This window comes from Rhipicephalus sanguineus, chromosome 11 (assembly GCF_013339695.2).
Source record: "Rhipicephalus sanguineus isolate Rsan-2018 chromosome 11, BIME_Rsan_1.4, whole genome shotgun sequence".
Taxonomy (NCBI): Eukaryota; Metazoa; Arthropoda; class Arachnida; order Ixodida; family Ixodidae; genus Rhipicephalus; species Rhipicephalus sanguineus.
The window spans coordinates 59993531-60011085 of record NC_051186.1 but is presented as its reverse complement, the minus strand read 5'-3'; the positions used below and the strand labels follow the sequence as shown (position 1 = coordinate 60011085).

At 45.1% G+C, this 17555-nt stretch overlaps 1 long non-coding RNA gene across 1 annotated transcript; it reads right to left on the bottom strand.

Moving 5' to 3' along the window:
• Nucleotides 1-11345: 11345 nt before the first annotated feature.
• Nucleotides 11346-16398, bottom strand: LOC119373405 (uncharacterized). The gene is made up of 3 exons (XR_005179851.2): nucleotides 15999-16398; nucleotides 14302-14371; nucleotides 11346-11406 (listed from the first exon to the last, which is right to left on the bottom strand). It is a non-coding gene; the product is annotated as an uncharacterized LOC119373405 (long non-coding RNA).
• Nucleotides 16399-17555: the final 1157 nt, after the last annotated feature.

Here is a 17555-nt window from a genome sequence, read left to right as displayed (position 1 = left end):
CGAGGGTAGAAAGATTTAAATGGGATTTGAGGGCGGAGACGCTCGAGTAGCGGGAATAATCTGAAACAATGAATCTGGTTGCTCGGTTCTGTACTGACTCAAGTATTTCGATATGATTAGTTTGGTGGGGGTCAAAGACAGCAGCTGCATACTCAAGTTTTGGTCTGACAATGGTGTTATAAGCGAGTAGTTTAACGGAAGGTGGTGCCATGGAAATGTTACGGCGTATGTACCCGAGAGCGCGGTTATCGGAGTCAATTATGTGATTTATATGGTCGCCCCAAGATAGGTTACTCGAAAGATGGACACGCAGGTATTTAATCGAGTCAGTAGCAGCTATATGACAGTTGTTGATTGTGTAAGTAGCCGGCGTGTGGTTTCTGCGACGATGGAAAAAAATTAGTAATGTTTTTTTCGCATTAAGGGACATCAACCAGGTGGTACACCACTGCTGAATGCGTGAGAGGTCATGCTGTAGAGAGGAGACATCGGTGGGGTTATTTATAGGGCGGTAGAGGACACAATCATCAGCAAAAAGACGGATGTTAGATTCAACGGAAAGCAGAATATCGTTAATGTATATTAGGAATAAAAGAGGCCCTAGGACGATACCCTGGGGCACGCTGGACAAGACATGCGAGAGGTCGGAGGAGTGATCATTAACATGCACGAATTGTTTACGGTTTGTTAGGAATGCTTTAATCCAGTTAAAAACATGCCGATGGAGGTTTAGACGCGAGGTTTTTTGAAGGAGACGGGAGTGGGGTACCTTATCGAAGGCTTTTTCAAAATCTAAGAACAGTGTGTCAATTGGGATGTTACGGTCCATATGAAGGTGAATGTCGTGCAGGAATAATGTTAGTTGGGTCTCGCATGAGTTATCTTTACGAAAGCCATGTTGGTTTGGGTGAAAGAAGTTTACGGATGATAAAAATGTAGCAACATGAGAAAAGATGACGTGTTCCATGATCTTTGAACAAACACTAGTGAGAGAGATTGGTCGGTAGTAACCTGCAAATGAGCGGTCACCTTTCTTGAAGACCGGAAAGACCTTCGCAACTCTCCAGTCTAATGGGACTTCACCTGTGTCGGGTGACTGCTGAAAAATGATTGACGATATGGAACTGCATACATGTTTAGTATTTTTCAGAATTTTGGCGTTTATGCCATCTATACCGCATGACGAAGAGTTCTTTAAGTGGTTAATAACTTTTACAATTCCCTCTGAATTGAATACAATCTTTGGCATTGGCGGAAAAGCAAAATGCGGAAAATCAGGAAGTTCGTTGTTAGGTTCGTTAGTAAAGACGGAACAAAATGCAGAGTTGACGGATGGAACGTCGCAGTCGGCAACGGGGGATCCAGAAGTGTCACAAAGAGAGACTGTGGTTTTGTCGTCCGGTTTCATAATTTTCCAAAAGCGGCGTGGGTATGTACATGTATTACCATGTACATACATTGTCACTGGTATTACCATTAATATGTATTACCAGTGACAATTTGTATTAGATGCTGCAAATCACTTCTTGAATGCTGCCCTCTGTTAAGAACGAGTAAGAAATGTGTTTTTTCGTAAAAATAATATGTTGGCATGCCCGCAAAATCTTTCCAGGAATAACTGTCTTCAATCTTTTCAATATTTGTGTTTGTGTGTGTGTGTAACAGGTACGGCAAATATCACGTAAACTTCGGAACTGCATCAGCTTTGAACTGAAGAGGTGCCTGATAACAAAAAAATGAAGTCCACGAAATAACCAGGATTTTAATGCAGATTGTTTACGCAAAATGTTCATCTTTTTGCACAAATGATGCGGCCAGGGAAAAGCAAGAATGGGAAAGTACACCTCGAATACGGGCAAAATATAAGTCACCGGAAACAGTGCGCAGTATGCTTACGCAAAACTTCACAAATGTACATTTAAATATGCAATCAATAAACGGAACTAAGCAATGATCACTATACATAATGGCCAACTGATATGTCCTTTGGGCCAAGCTGCTGTCTCGGACGCACCATGTAAACAGAACTATAAAGGAAGAGCGCAGAAATAACGAAAGAAACTACTTCAAAACTGTTTTAAAAGTGCGAACCACTATTGTGCACTCAATTTAAAGGAAGGTTGCCGCTTCTAGTTCAAAAAGCAATGAAGAACAAAAACGACAAATGAAAGTAACAAACAATGCTGTTAGTATGGCTTCCCAATAGTTGAATTTGTTTGGTAACGCCGCGTATGCCGACCTCTCAGTGAACAAGGTGAAGCTGTCGATTGGCTGGTAATGTCCACCTGATGCCCGTATTCTTATGTTTATATTAGGTCACAGTGTTAGCTGCTAAAAGGCACAAAATCCTCACGGCTTTAAAAGGTGGTGAACAATAATATTGCGTCAGAATTACGGGCTCATTGACCTGAACTCTGGAACAGTAGTGTCTTTTCCTTTCGTTTGCGCTGATTTTTGTCCTGCTCGGTATCAAAGGACAACGTTGACCCGGCGAGGAAGCTTAGCGAAGCGGTCAATGATTTCCGACACGCTGATGTCGACATTTCTGTGGGCGTACAGAAGTGCCTGGCCAACCATGCGTTCCTCAGACATCGTGGAGCGTAAGTAGTTCTTAAGTAACCTCATACTTGAAAACGTTCCCTCTGCGCTGGCAGTGGTCACTGGAAGGGTGACTAGAATCCGGAGTAGCTTGTACACATTCGCACAGGAGCTGCTGTCGCAATGAGAGAGGGCATCGGTTCCTGTACCGGGGCTCTGGTTTGCTGCTTTGTTCGCCCACTTTGTCCACCATAGTCGCAGTTCTCCAAAACCAGCCCTCGTTTCGACGTCATGCGCAAAAACGGTCAGGAGATTTTCTGCTCCTTTCTCCCGATCATCTTGCATTGGTGGTATTGCGGATGATACAATTAATGAAAAGTCCTTTAGAAGTGTCCCGTGCTTTTCGAACCGTTGGTTTAACTGGGCTAGTACGTGGTTCATGAACGGAATGAACAGGGTTCTGCGAAAATATTCTTGCGCACTTTCGAATGCATTGCTCCCAAGGTTTTGCTTCCGGACACCGGCTCGACGGCTGATGATCTCCACATTCAGTTTTTCTGCCAATGCCTGCATTTGTGCAAATATTTTTGAGAAAAAAACATTCGTGTTCTTGCGGTCACTTTCAATTGTCTGCTGTATCACTTCTATGTCGTCAATGGCAGCGCTCATGTCGATACTCCTCGTCTGCAGCTTCTTTGACAGTGGCAAAGTCAGTGCTAACACGTGTTCCGTCACATGCAGGCTTACAAGGAACGCTGGTGAAAAGAGTGCCAACATTAGACTGTTTGCCTGCACTGGACTTTCGCCATTTCCGTTAAACTTAATCTCCTCTAGTGCTGCGATCAACGGCTGAAAGAGGCTCACAAATGAAAGCACTGCATCGTGCTTCTCGGCCCAGCGCGTTTCGCATAGTCCCAAAAGGCGCTGCCTTGTAGGCTCAGGACCGCTCAAACTTATCACTTTTCGCAAAACGTGTGAGCGGCTAGAAGATTTACGGAAAAAGGCTGATGTCGCTTTCAGAGTCCCAAAACAGTTTCGAATGTCTGTGATGGAGCATGCTGCACACACAACTAGATAAAGGGAGTGACACGCGCAGTGAGTACATAGAGTGCGGCTGGATATTTCTCACGGACAGCAGCTTGAACACCATTCGTTTTGTCGGCCATCGAACTTGCACCACCGTAGCCTTGACCACGGAGATGCTGCATGTTAATTCCCATTTCTACGGGGAGCCTTATGATGGTGTCGGCCAGGGCCCGGCCATTTGGTCGTGAATTGGCACAAAGCCTAAGAACACTTCTTCGATTCCGTTCGCATCCTTATTAAGGTACCTTGCACAAACAGTAAGCTGCTCGATACCAGCAACATCCGTCGTTTCATCAGCAAGTACGGAGAAGCAGCCTGCAGCGTTTACTTTTGCGACTAGGCTTTCCTTGATGATTGCAGCAGAGATTTCTATAATGTGGTTGTGTACATATAAACTAAAATATGAGGCCTTATTTGGGCAACTTTCCAAATGCTTTTTTTTATCTGTGTCGCCACAATCCGCGCGCATGCGAAGCAGCTCTTTGAAGTTGCCTGTATTTGTAGAGGAGGCTGTGCTTGAATCCATGGGACCACTGTCTCTATGTCCACAGAGAGCCACACCTTGCCACCCGCAAAAGAGAACTGTCTCAACAATAGGCTGTAACTTTCTTCGGATCTCTCTTATTTGAATTTGCCTGCCATGGTCCAGCTGATCAACAACACTGGGCACACATCCTGAGAAGGTTTGAAGAAAACTATCGGCTACCAGATGAGCGTCAGTGTGATATTTAGTGACTTCATGTGCACCGAAGACTTCGAGGGCGTGCTTCCACTTTTGAAATGGCTTGGATACGAGGGCCTTAGTGCGCGCATGTTGGCCCTTGCCAATCTCACTTCTGCTAAAAAGGACACACACTCGGCAAAACGCACCCTCTTAAAGCGCTGAGAAGCTAAGCCATCGGTACCTGTCCAGCCAAGCCACGTAAACATTCGTTTCTGCTTAAAATCGTTCATAGACTTAAACATATAGCATGGCGGAGGAATCCAAGGAGAAGCTAGCAGTTGATGTTTTGTGTCATCATCCACTTTTGAGCCATCTGTGTAGAGCCCGATATCAAACTTGCTTCTGCTAACATTTTGAGGGTCATAAAAAGATAAATAATTAAATAAATGATAATCACGCTGAAGCCCAATAAATCCCACCACCCGGGTGACGCCGCTGGTTGGTGGTGTATGAGAGCACGAAAAATTTCGGGGGGGGCTGAAGCCCCATAAGCCCCCCCCCCCTGGCTACGCCCCTGGTTCTTTGTTGTTTCTTTGTTCTTCAGGTTAAGCCATGTGGATCGAGCACGACCATATACTGACTCACGGCTCCACTTAAACGCTACGGTATCGTTACAGTGCGATCGTGGCCCTTACCACCCACACACTCACCCAAAATGCGCACTGCTATCACGTCTGCGCTGGAACGCAAGCAGCGTTGCGAGCGCTGCTGCTGTGCATGACATACATGGTCGCGCTGGTAGCGTTCCACTGCGGCCGCAACGCTCGTACCCCCTTCAGTCACGCCCGCGGAGGAAGAAGTTTCTTCCTCCGTGGTCATACCTCCCCTCAGTGGTCGATCACGTGTCCTTCTCCCATTTCGCCTCTCACCAGGCTCCTCTTATTCCCCCGGTCACTCGACCTGCTTTATTGAAGCCCGGGCGACAATTGCACAGCGTCCGCAAGGACATATTTGCTGTAAAAACAGGCTTACAAGCTTGCTTGCTGCGATAATGGAATATACTACATCAAAGTGGCGACCCACTTTTAAGAAAATAGAAAAGGAAATTCGTATACTTTCCCCAGCAAGCGTTTAAACAGCTTTACGTAGAAAAGGAAATTCGTATACTTTCACGAGCAAGCGATTATACATGTTAACTACGCACTAACGATATTTAAATATCGTTAGTGTGTATAGTGCGAAGGGATGAAATGCAAATTAGCATTTCATCCCTTCAATATTTCCCATTGTACCTTTATCGCATTTGTAGTTCACCTCTCAGTATGACTGTGTAAGCATACAGCTCCATTATTGTTTCGAGAGCTTGGTATCAGATTGGCATTTTTTCAATACAGGCGGCTAAGAATCATGGCCCAATGTTTCTGAACGGCGCAACCGATAGGAAACCACGATCGGTTTTGCATTATCCGTTCCTCAATGCAGCTTTCTGCACCAGAAGTCGAATCCGCAACTTTATCCTCAACAGCATAACACAATAACGTCAGAGCTACCGCCATCATGTTCCGTGTTATTTCGCGTTCAGGGGCTTAAAATATGCGCCGGCTTGATTGATGGGTAAATAGATTAAAGCTGAATCTCAGGGGAGTCTGTAGACATCCACACAAGTGGCGAGGCCTCCGCACGTCACAAGAGCACTTATACGCTTCCAGTATACGTCAGCTTATCCGTTAAGAAACAAAGAAAAAGGAGGGAAAATGAAGCTGTCGCCCAACCATTGCAAGACCACGCGAAAATGAACACATTACGGCCTAAAACGCTCCCCTTTCTGCCGCTAGGTCATCGCTCGCTCGCAGAGCGCCCGCATACCGCGCCGCGGGAAGTCAGGGAAGCTTTAGGCCTAATTAGGGAGAATCTGACTACCATACCTCCCTGGCTTCCGTTCTCTCCTCCCCACATGTTTCCCTCTCTTTCCACCCTTTCCCCAATCTCGGCTTCCCGCGGACCCACGGCCTGAACCCTGCGGGAGACCACTTTCATTACGTTCGGCCGGAGTCATCCATAAACTGGCACGAACGCTCGTCTCGAAGGCATGGAGAGACAGGGACGTGTCGTGCAGGAAAGAGAGAGGTTATAGCTACAGAGATCAGGAGGGGGTATGAATAAAGTCAGCAGTGGAGGCGGGGTGCAGCGCGGTAGGGAATATAACTCCACGCGTCGGCACGTGAGGGCGCTGCACGCGCCAGCGCGGTACGGTGGCCCCCTGCAGCATAGACTCTTTGCTGTCGGGAGCTTTATACGTCGCTTTCTTTTCGACGTTTGCATGTTTCCAGTGTTGTACACGTTCCTCTAAAACAGGAACGAAAGGTCGTTCCTCGTTCCTTCCCATATACTGGAACGTGTTCCCGTTACAAGTTCCTTTAATGCGAAAGGAACTCGTTCCAGTTACATTTCGAAAATTGGAACGTGTCGTTACATTAACGTTACATTAGAAATTTTAATCAAAATATAGTGCCGGATAACTCTGAGGCGAAATAAAGTGCGCAATCTAAAGTTAACATTGAGCTACATATATTTTACGAATTTGAAATCGCCGGCAGTAAGTTATATGTAGACAAAATGAATCTACAGGAACGCTCCTAGACGAATTTTTTTAGAGAGCACCGGCCATACTAAAGACATATGTCTAACTACAACTTTCGTGCTCGTCTATTACAAGTGCAACACATGGCGCACTTTCAAAGTCAGTCTTCAAATGCGCCGTCAGAATACTGCGCTTCAGATATTCAAATAGAAATTCCTACACATGCACCAATATAAATTAGTTTCTTGCACAGGAAACCACATCGAAAAGAACAATACATAGGCGTTTAATGAGTACTGATTTATTATCGCAGTGTGAGTAGAAAATAATGTCCAGGATACATATTCGCAACTTAGGAAAGTCCCTTGTTTGCGCTCAGCAAGACTTCCATCTCGTTGTTGGTATCCGACTGAGGAACCTGTTTTCTCGTCAGCACTTCGTTGGCAACGTTGAAGAGCCGTTTCATCAAGTGCTTGAGGGTACTGCCGTGCTGTACACAAATAGGGACAAGTCACCCGTGGTCGTAGGGGCGACGGCAGGCTCTGTGGCCGCAACAAGAATGTAGCGCTCGATGGACGCGCATCGTTTATTGCATGACAGACGTTATCGGTGCGGCGGCTGTCGAACTGAACTGTAATAAAAGTTGTAGACCCATAGCCGCGGAGATAACTCGCATGTTGAAGGGATGCCTGCCGAAACGAAACCATCTAAGGGAGCGGACAGGCGCCACTGCAGCACCCGCGTCCACTGCGTTTCGGTCCTCTTCCCCGCTATCCACGCAACCGGATGTCAAAAAAGACAGATTTGCCGATACCTGCCGGCGGCATGCACGAGATACTAAAGGGACGATCGAGCCAGCCGCTAGAGACCACGCGACGAGAGAAACACTCCCACTAACTGAGCCGAAGCTTCGCAGTCGGCAGCGCCCGAACATAGAACCAATAAAACGTCGGAATATACTCTAGAAGAACTTGTTTTTGGGCGAGTTGGTGCCTTAGTTTTCTGAACATATCGTAAGTGGCGCGAAGCTAGGAACATGAAAAAGGGCCGGAGGAAAGAGACTCCGGCCCTTTTTCATGTTCCTAGCTTCGCGCCACTTACGACATGTTCAGCAAAAACGTCGGAAGAGTACGCTGCACGCGGCAAGCCGCTGACTCCCAAGGGGTAGAACCAAAGTGTAACTTCGCCACCGTTACGTTGGGGCCGAAGACCGTTCATGCGCAGTGGCTGGACACCACGCGGGATTTCGGTGGTTAGCACGTCGGTGCTTCACTCATTTTCTGCGGCTTCTGGCGTTGTGATTGGCTCCTCTGTCCCGTGCGCGTCAAATACCAGATTCGCGACGATGATTCGTGCCGTTCGAATACTCCGCCGAACCACGCATAGGCGCCTTGACTACTGTAAGTCGGCTCCACCACTTTTCCCTCTGCTGACAAGGCCACGGGGACACGCAGCGAAACCGCCCGAATACGCAGCCCTCCCCCCCCTCCCCGCACCAAACACACACACACACACACACACACACACACACACACACACACACACACACACACACACACACACACACACACACACACACACACACACACCAGGTTGCAGCATAGTCAAGTGATAGGCTAGCGGTAAAGTCTCTCTACCTTCGGAGTAGAGGGGCTTTAGCGAGCGGTAGATTCTTGCGCTTCACGCGGTCCTCCATACTAGAGCACTGCACGGGCCGTAATTCTAAGCCCGGACCCGGCCCGGGCCCGGAACTCGTTCAAATTTACCCGCCCGAACCCGGCCCGGTGACTCAAAATGAGACCCGGGCCCGGCCCGAACCCGAGAAAAAGTTTCGCCTACCCGGCCCGGCCCGGCCCGACCACAGATCAGGCCCGACTGAGGCCCGATGCCCGAACATGGAATCGACAGCAAGGTGTTTTAAGTGGCAAATATCTACGCTTTGCTGGCGTTTCGCTTTGCTGATGTTTCGCTAACAATTATACTTTAACGTACGGTAATTTATTGTGAAAAGGGGCTCACGGTGCAAACAGTTGAGCGGACATATTGGATACAATGAATATTTGTTCGGCAGTGGTATACTGTACCCATTTTTTCTGCAAATACACTGGGGATCGTGAAGGGCGTTTTGTAGCAGACATTGAAGCAAGGAAAGTGATTTGCAGCACGAGGTCACTTTCTATAGGGAGCGCAATAACAACAAAGGATGGATTGATGGATGGATAAACTTTATTTTGGTCCATCGGAACGCGCTCTAGCACGTTGCGGGCCGCTCCGACATGGGAATAGAAAGACCAAGTCTCTGCTGCGTCGCGGGCCCGTTGGACTGCCCATATAACTGTTCTTCTAGCGCGGAGCTGGTAATAGCAGCCTCCCATTTGGACGGCGTGATGACTCCGCCGCCGCGTAACACGGAGTACCGCCAGAGCATGTGTTCTAGATTGGCTTGGCAGAGAACAAAACGCTCACTTCACTTTTTTTTATTGCACTCTATAGCCTATTGAAAATTTAGGGCATGCTCTAACTACAAAGCCAATCGTGCGCCCTTCTCGATATGTAGCACCTGTTTTCACCATTCTAGCACCTTGCCACAGCAGGAGAAACAGAGCGGCAAAAAACAAATTTGTGACCGTTGGTTTAAATACACTAATCTATAGGTAAAGGTATGGAACCGCATGCACCACGTGCATGCGTGTAAGCAGCCGAAAGGAAGAAAAATACTATTTGTCATAGCATTATTTTTATATACCACACCACTGCTAGTATACACAGTCTATAAGTTTCTTATGGCATAGTTTATAGTTTAATTCTTCACATGTTCTTGTGCTGAAAATCAAAGTGTCAAGAGATTCCTGCATTAAGCACACCATGCGCTGCTGCATCACATATTCTGCCGCATTAAAGCTTCTTGCACTGCTCGCGCTGGCCGAACGGGCGCACATCTGCCTTGGCAATTGCGAAGGCGTCGGCAGTCGTTGTTCTTAACTTCCACCACTGGAGCAAATCTAGGATGTCCTTGTGGACCTCTGTAGAATGACCATAGCTGTCCAGCTCATCCCTTCACTTCTTTCGTTCCCGAACGTCGTGCCTCTCTTCAATGTCATCTATAAACCTCCTCTTTGAGGGCTTCTCCTTGATTTTTCAGCAGTGTATGTTATGCACGGTTTGCAGCGTGCTCGTTTTTTTCTTCATATTATAATGGCTTATGCCTTCCCAGCGATGTTGTACCGGTAGAAGGTGGCCATTGGACTACGCGGTTAGGACTGGTGGGAGGGGGACGAAGCGATTTCGATATATTTTCGGGGTTCGTTCAGGTTTGGTAATAAAGGCGCGACTAAGCTTCTCGAAGCTTACTCATTGGATGCATATGGTTCGAGGTAAGGGGACATCACCCGGCACGGAATCTGTCATTGTCCTTTTTCAAGCCAGGTATTTCCTCAAGCGAATATACTTCACCCCACGCCTTGTTTAATGGACCTATTCTATTCCTGCACATTCCAACCTGTTGTTATCATGTAGCTCTCGCACTATATAGCGCACTATATAGGGCCTCAAACACGCGGTTCGCGGACTTCTCGCTAGCGGCCCCCCGCCCGCACATTACTATCTTCATCCCATTTTTTTTTCTTTATAAGTATGTTCTTGAGCTACACAGGCATCACAGATCTAAAGCATATTTTTCGTGAGGCACCCTCTGCGGTCACCATGTGTTGATACATAACCGTGAAACAAAAGCTATATTTCAGAATCGGCGTCCAGATTTTAGTCATTATGAGTGATACGAAATGACTGCCCTATTGAAAATTTGCCCAATGGTGGGCATGATGGGACCCACCACCCATCATCTTGGTGGATTATGGTACTGGGTAATGATGGACGCATGGTGGACAGATGGTGGGTGATGGACGGATGGTGGGTGGATACTGGGTGATGGACAGATGGTGGAGGGACGGTGGGTGGATATTGGATGATGGACAGATGATGGGTGGACGGTGGGCGATGGACATACTGGGTGTATGCTGGGTGATGGGCAGATAACGATGGGTGCTGGACGCCCGAGTCAAAGTGGACCTATGCAATTATTTACAAAAATAAGACATTGTGCTTCCTAACGTAATTATAGGCAATCTTTTACCATTGAGCTTAACGTGTTTACTTGCTGTGTCTACACATGGCCAAGCATGCAGCCACATGTCATGCAGCATGGAATCAATGAATGCATCTTGCACCAAATACTCATGTTTATTTGTTCTCCGTGCTGCCATGCCTAACACGTACACCCTGCTGGCTTGCTTCATAAAGCAACTTCTTAGGAACTTGCAGATGGGAGAAAGGCAGTTTTCTTGAGGCAGTGCAGCGAGCCAGATGGGGTGTGCTTTGAAGTACTTTTCCAGGCATGCTACAACAGAATTGAATAAAAACAAATAAGCTGCTTTTGCTAAATTTGGAGCAATAACAGGAAGGTGAACCATAACACTTACCTGACTCTCACTGCGTGACTTGAGTAAGCATGGTGCCTCAGGACAGCTCCTTTGCAGATCTAGAGCAAAAAGGCAATACAAAATATTAAACAAAACACTTCAATTACATGTTTTTACTAGAAAAATGCTTATAGGTTAAAAAGCACGAGCTCGTACGAGCTGCTGGTGACATATTTTAAATTTTCCAAGAAATAATTCTCAAAGCATCAACAAGCTACAAACATAAGTAAATTTGACAAGATGCATCGTCAGTGTGTGAGAACGCCTTTTGGCTGTTACCTACTAGGTTATCTACGTGCAACTTTTATAACAATGCCTTGGCAAAAAGCTCTATAAATGCACCTCATCTGGAACTCTGAGACGATTAATATTTACAAACGTCGATGACATGGAAAGGTTATGCGGCTTTGAATGATGATCAACAGTACATGCATGACTACCCCAATCAGCTGTGAAAATGGCTCAAGCTATCGCTCTCTCGCAGCTAAATATCCGAGACAAAGTTGATGAGCACGGTGAACAGTTTTATTAAACCCCATTGCCAAGATAGCTGCTTAAGACATTGCAATGACATAGTCAACAGAGAAGCGCAAAATTATGTATTTCCAGGTTTGTTGAATCAAAAATAACATGATACGTCGGCCACGCCACTAGTTTGCTTTGCGTTGGCCTATATGTATTAGTAGAAAGGAGTTTTCTATTGCATATACTTCATTTTAGGCCAAAGACCTTGAAAAGTGTACACATTGGCTCTGACTACCTTGTTTCCTAGTGGCGTGTGTGTCATCTTCACATGTTCTTGTCTAACGCTGTTTCTTTGCCTTTCATAATGCACCGTCCAGTGCAGTCGCAGTCAAGCACACTACTGATTGAGATGTGCATTGCAAGCATGCAAATGTGGTTAACAAATATCAGCAAAATAAAATGCAAGGCACAATTACCTAGACAAAGATAACTTGTTTTGAACGAGAAAACTGTCCTTTCATTATTGCGTTTCTTCCACACAGACTCCGCAGAAGTGAGTCGCAAAAGATATGTTGTTTTGATGGGCAAAATGAAGTATATGTGACGCACCCATTGACGGCCTTTTCTATAGAATATACATCATTGTTTTCTTGTTTTGGGATTTTGAAAAAACCGGACAATAATAAGCACACAAGCTAATGTGCATTCACTATGTCTGGCTGAGTAGCTATTCAATTAATGCAACATTTTAATAACAGAGCGAGCTTCGTAAAAAGAGTGTAAAAGAAGGTTACAGCTGTTGCTCATCGTAACAAGTTTGCTTGCCCTGTCCTTTTAGCAGATTTCTAAAAAAATACAAGAATCAAAGAAGGAAAACTGTAGTGATGCACCATATGGCACAAGGCAATGTGTGTGAGTGGCTCATCGCTTAGCCTATAAAAATGGCACCATATCTTAAAACAGTGGTCATTCCTGCCGTGCCTGAGTGTGCATTCTCATAAAGCTAAAATTATTTCATTGTTTTGACACTACTTAAAAACTGATGATAGTTTTTGACTCCAAATTGTTCCACAACGAGTCCTATTGTGATTGTTTTCTTGTTCTGTAATCATCATGCTGTTTCCAGCAATTCGCCAGCAATGTGATGTAGCATTTCAAACTGTTAGTTTCTTCACGAACAATGGTGAGACATGTTGTTTCTGCCCTAGAGATGGATGCACTAAAGCAAAGCAAAAGATAAATTATGGCCATTTATTTTAAGGTGTAAGGTAAACGACATTAATTAACAACCCCATGAAGGCAGTATGCAATGAAAGAAGGCAGAAAGTATGGAAATTATTTAATTAAAAACCATAAATTATGTAAATGAAGAAGAAACGAAATGACTGATAGAAGTTGTGTGTCCATACTTCTTCAAAGAACTATTACCATAGCTTTAGCGAGAAAGAATCGACAGCTCGCACACCAATTAAATGCTATATGATTACACGACATCCAGCATGCCTGTCCGGTTGATATTTTGTTTTGCCTGGGTTTTTATATGTTATATAGAAAATTCTAAGTGCACGGAACCGAAAATTTTATTTCTAAGAAACGCTCCTAGCGCGGCAAAAAAAATATTCGAAGGTGGCGGCGCGGCCTTCCTGTTTTTGCTCACTGCAATGCTTTTGGATTTCACGGCCCAATTTAACGCAAACTATAAATGATGTGTCGAAAATTGTTTTGCTCCTTTTAATGCGCATTACTGTGAATTACATTCATGCTTTTTATGCCGTCCTCAAAAGGAAAAAATGTGAAAAAATGGCCAACACGGTCCAAATCTACAAAGTTTGCTAACTTTGATGCGCCCCCTTGGCGTCTTTCCTATTTGACACAGAAACTTCAAAACAGTGTCAAATGTAGAAAAGAACCTTTGCAACATTTATGCGGAAGATAGTTTTCCTACAGGCAGCGCAAAAAAAAAAATAGTTGAAGAAGCAAGTATTTTTCAAAAAAGTTCATTTTCAAAAAATGAAATAAAAGAACACCGGCCTGAATTTTGACGACACTTTTTATCAAAGAGCGCTTATGTCAGTGAACACACGGTTTTAATATCATGTGTCCTCATTTGCTTTGTTCACGAGATATAACGGGTCAAAATGACTCTTGCTGTGTGTGCTCACTTTAGTGCGACTGATGGTTGTTATCAGCTTGCATTGTGCATAAATATCAGTTTTAATTATTTTCCTGCAGTAAAAATTTGCTCTGGTGTCTTGTCATTAAGAAAAATGTTAATTTTAAACTTGAAATTCTATGTTGATGTGTGGCACATATGTCCTATGTATTATAGAAGATTCCTACTCCACATAAGCACTCCTATATGTTTCCATGTTCACGCATAGCAGATGAAACTTATTGAACATCACCACATGTGAGTAGTCACACAAGTCGCAAGTTTGATCTGTGACAACAATAATGCCAAAATTGTTTACAACAGAGCTGTGACCTACCTGCATTTGTTCATCACTCAGGTTCACATCAGCATTGGCTGCATATGGTCATCACCAGAAGGGGAGGCGGCTGCAACAATTTTATTGTAAAGCATTGGGGAGGATTTCGTCTGGTTTATTGTTAAAGAAATCTGGCAGGAGAGACTTTGAGAGAAAGTTGTGTAACAAGGCTGTTACCAGTCAACTCAGAGGTTATGCCAAGCAGGCGTGGTCTCACGCAAACCATACACTAAATAATAAATGGGACTGACAAATACAGGGATATTTTTAACTTCGTTCATCATGGAACTAACACATTATGCACTGATCAGCTTATGTGTTAGACAGAAAATAACACGAGGGAGGTCAATATATTTCACTAATAACACACATCCTAGTCAGGCCCACATGCTATAATGGGCATTCGACAATTACCCATCTAAAAGAATGTGAATAAATGTTACCTGAAATTTTCAAAGCCTCATCGTACAAGCGATTATTGCTCAATACACTTTCCCATGGATTTTACTGAATGAATATTGACAGCATGTGCTTTGCTGCCTTCAACATGATTTATGAGAAATACACTTTGTGCTTGATGAAAATTGCCATGTTCTTGCAGAATTTCTGTGGTCTACATGTTTCTTTACATCCAGCAAAGCTCCGCATGCCAGTGTTGCACTGTGCCATGTCAGTGGATTAACACAGGAAGTTGGGCGAGTTGGTGCGTTATCATATTCAGCTAAACGTGCAGCGCAGCATAGGTGAGGGAAGAGTTGACACGGTACTTCATTTCTGGTCTATGCCGCGCTGCACGTTCAACAAAACAAGCCATGTGAGTGCCATATTATCTACCTTAGATGCAGGGTGGCTTGTTTCTGTCCTTAGCAACATACACAACGTGCAACCACATTTATAGCATACTTTATGCAATTTAGCATACTTTAGCAAATTGAAATTTATGGCACCGTAACAGAGCCTGAGCTCTAGTTCGTGGGTACGATTACAGCGCTGTGTGGTGCTTTATGATACTTGCCAGAGTCATGGAAAACTGCAGTCAACATATCGCTCCACCAGTAGAGCGCGAATAGCGTATGAATGGTTTTACATAAATGCACTAGCACATAAACACAGTGATAAGTGCTTACCACAAGCTATACAGCTGCGGTAGTTAGGAAACAAGTAATACCAATCCAATAAAGGCAGAAGTTGAGGGTAAGATGGGAGCTTGAAGCGATGAAAAATTCGTGAACACGGGGTGCCAGAAAAATTCGTGTTCACGAATTTTGCGCGTAATACCACTGTCACACGTAACTGCCATGCAAGAAACCACATACAGTGCCGAAGGCAATAGCAAATTCAGATGAGAGTACGCCTTGCCAAATTAGGTCAACATGCATAAAGGATAAAAATGGGTCAAACTAACTAAACTAAATACAGTGTCAGGCTGCAGAAATTGCATTTTTCGCAAATCTACCTTAGCTATTGCTTAAAAGACGACAAACAATGTCCAATAGTACTCACCTAAACGCTTTTGACGGTCACGTTACTTAAGGACGCACAAAATGCACGCCTAAAGAAAATATTTCTACATACACACACATGCACACAACAACGACATGTGGTACCAACAAGTTATGCGATTTCCTTCAGCAACAACGCATACTACAATAACAACGACTGACAACGTACGAAGCGTAACATTCAAAATTACTTACCTCTGGCAATAAAGCACGCTGGCAGCGTACACTGGAGTATGACCGCCGGTTTTCAAGCGATGCGCAGAGCAAGGAACGACCAAGACACCCGCGTCCGGCTGTCCGCCGGTATAGCTCCCGAAGTGCTCGAGCGTCAAAGCATTTTCCAGGCCCACAGAGCGTGTCGTCGAGTAAGGACTGCGGCGCTGCTACTCGGTGATGTGCGGAAACATTTGAAGAGGGCACGGTGTAAAGAGGGTCTCCAAAGCTATGAATCACGTACGTACTTCGATCACACCGAACAAAGGAGTCGCAGAGAACGGAGTCGCACGGCCGGCATCTGGTGACTATTTGCACGGTGCCGCGGATCACACTCAGTGAAGAACTTGCGCTTACGTCAGTAACCGCGACACACAACACACAACGCGAGGCAACGCAGTAAAAATCCACCGCATGAACAAAACTCGGCACTACGACGCACACACGAAATGCTGGACGCCGCCATGTTTGGGAAGAGAAAAAAAAAAAAAAAGCGGCAGGGCGGTAATGGCGACACTAGCGCCACCACCACCTCAGTTTCAGTTTCGGTATCAACATATCAACAGAAAAATCGTGTGTACGTTGCTACAATAGCTCAACACGTGTACTAACGCTGCAAGAAGGAAATGCGCTATCTTATATGTTTTGTCTCATCAATCTGTCATTGAAATTTACAGCAAGTTATACAGATGTAGTGGAATAGTTAGTGAAGTTGTTCAGGGGAGGTCGGCCTTTGACTGCAATGTGAAAATGCACATCATGCATTCACGAACAGTTGTGGTGTAATTACATCCGCAGCTTAACGAATGTTTACCTTCAGCCTTAACTTCATTTATTAATACCAAAGGGAGTCTGCTTTGAACCATGTGGTTCATTGCTTCTCGCTTGGTACAGCTGAACGCGTTTTGCTTCATCGCGGGACTTTAGCGGGGCGTTGACATAGCATTCCAATCACGCGGAAACACAATACAAAAGATAACTAACCGTGATTGCGTTTTTCGCGTGTTGTATACGTGGTTCAAAAGACACGAAATCGTTTTCATCTCGGTGCCCACGAGTGCACGTTGTACGCACTGCAAATGCGCTGTGCGATGTATTTTTGTGTCGTTTCTTAATCCACGAAATCACACCGTTCGTGCAACATGCATTAGGAAATTGTGACACAGCTGCCGGAAGTAAGTTATGAAGAATTGTGTCCGCTGTAAATGCATGGGTAAAACAGCATATGTCTGCCGCTTCGCGTTGCGCCTTGGGCGCTCTCACTGTTTCACCAGTGCCGTCACGCGCCCGTCGCGCGAAGGGCACACATTACTGCAACATAATTTTTTGATGACATCGGAGCCGACGGAAGTCCTAATATTGGAATAATGTAAACGCACTGCGCGAAATTGTTGCCTTATTTCGAACTGTTTGCTTAGACTTCATAGTCATCAATCGCGAGCTGCCAGCGGTTATACTTGCAGCTCCCGCTCGTATTCACAAACGTACGTCCCTTTCCTTACGCGTAAAGGCGGCCTTTCGTAAGTAGAACTTCAGGTA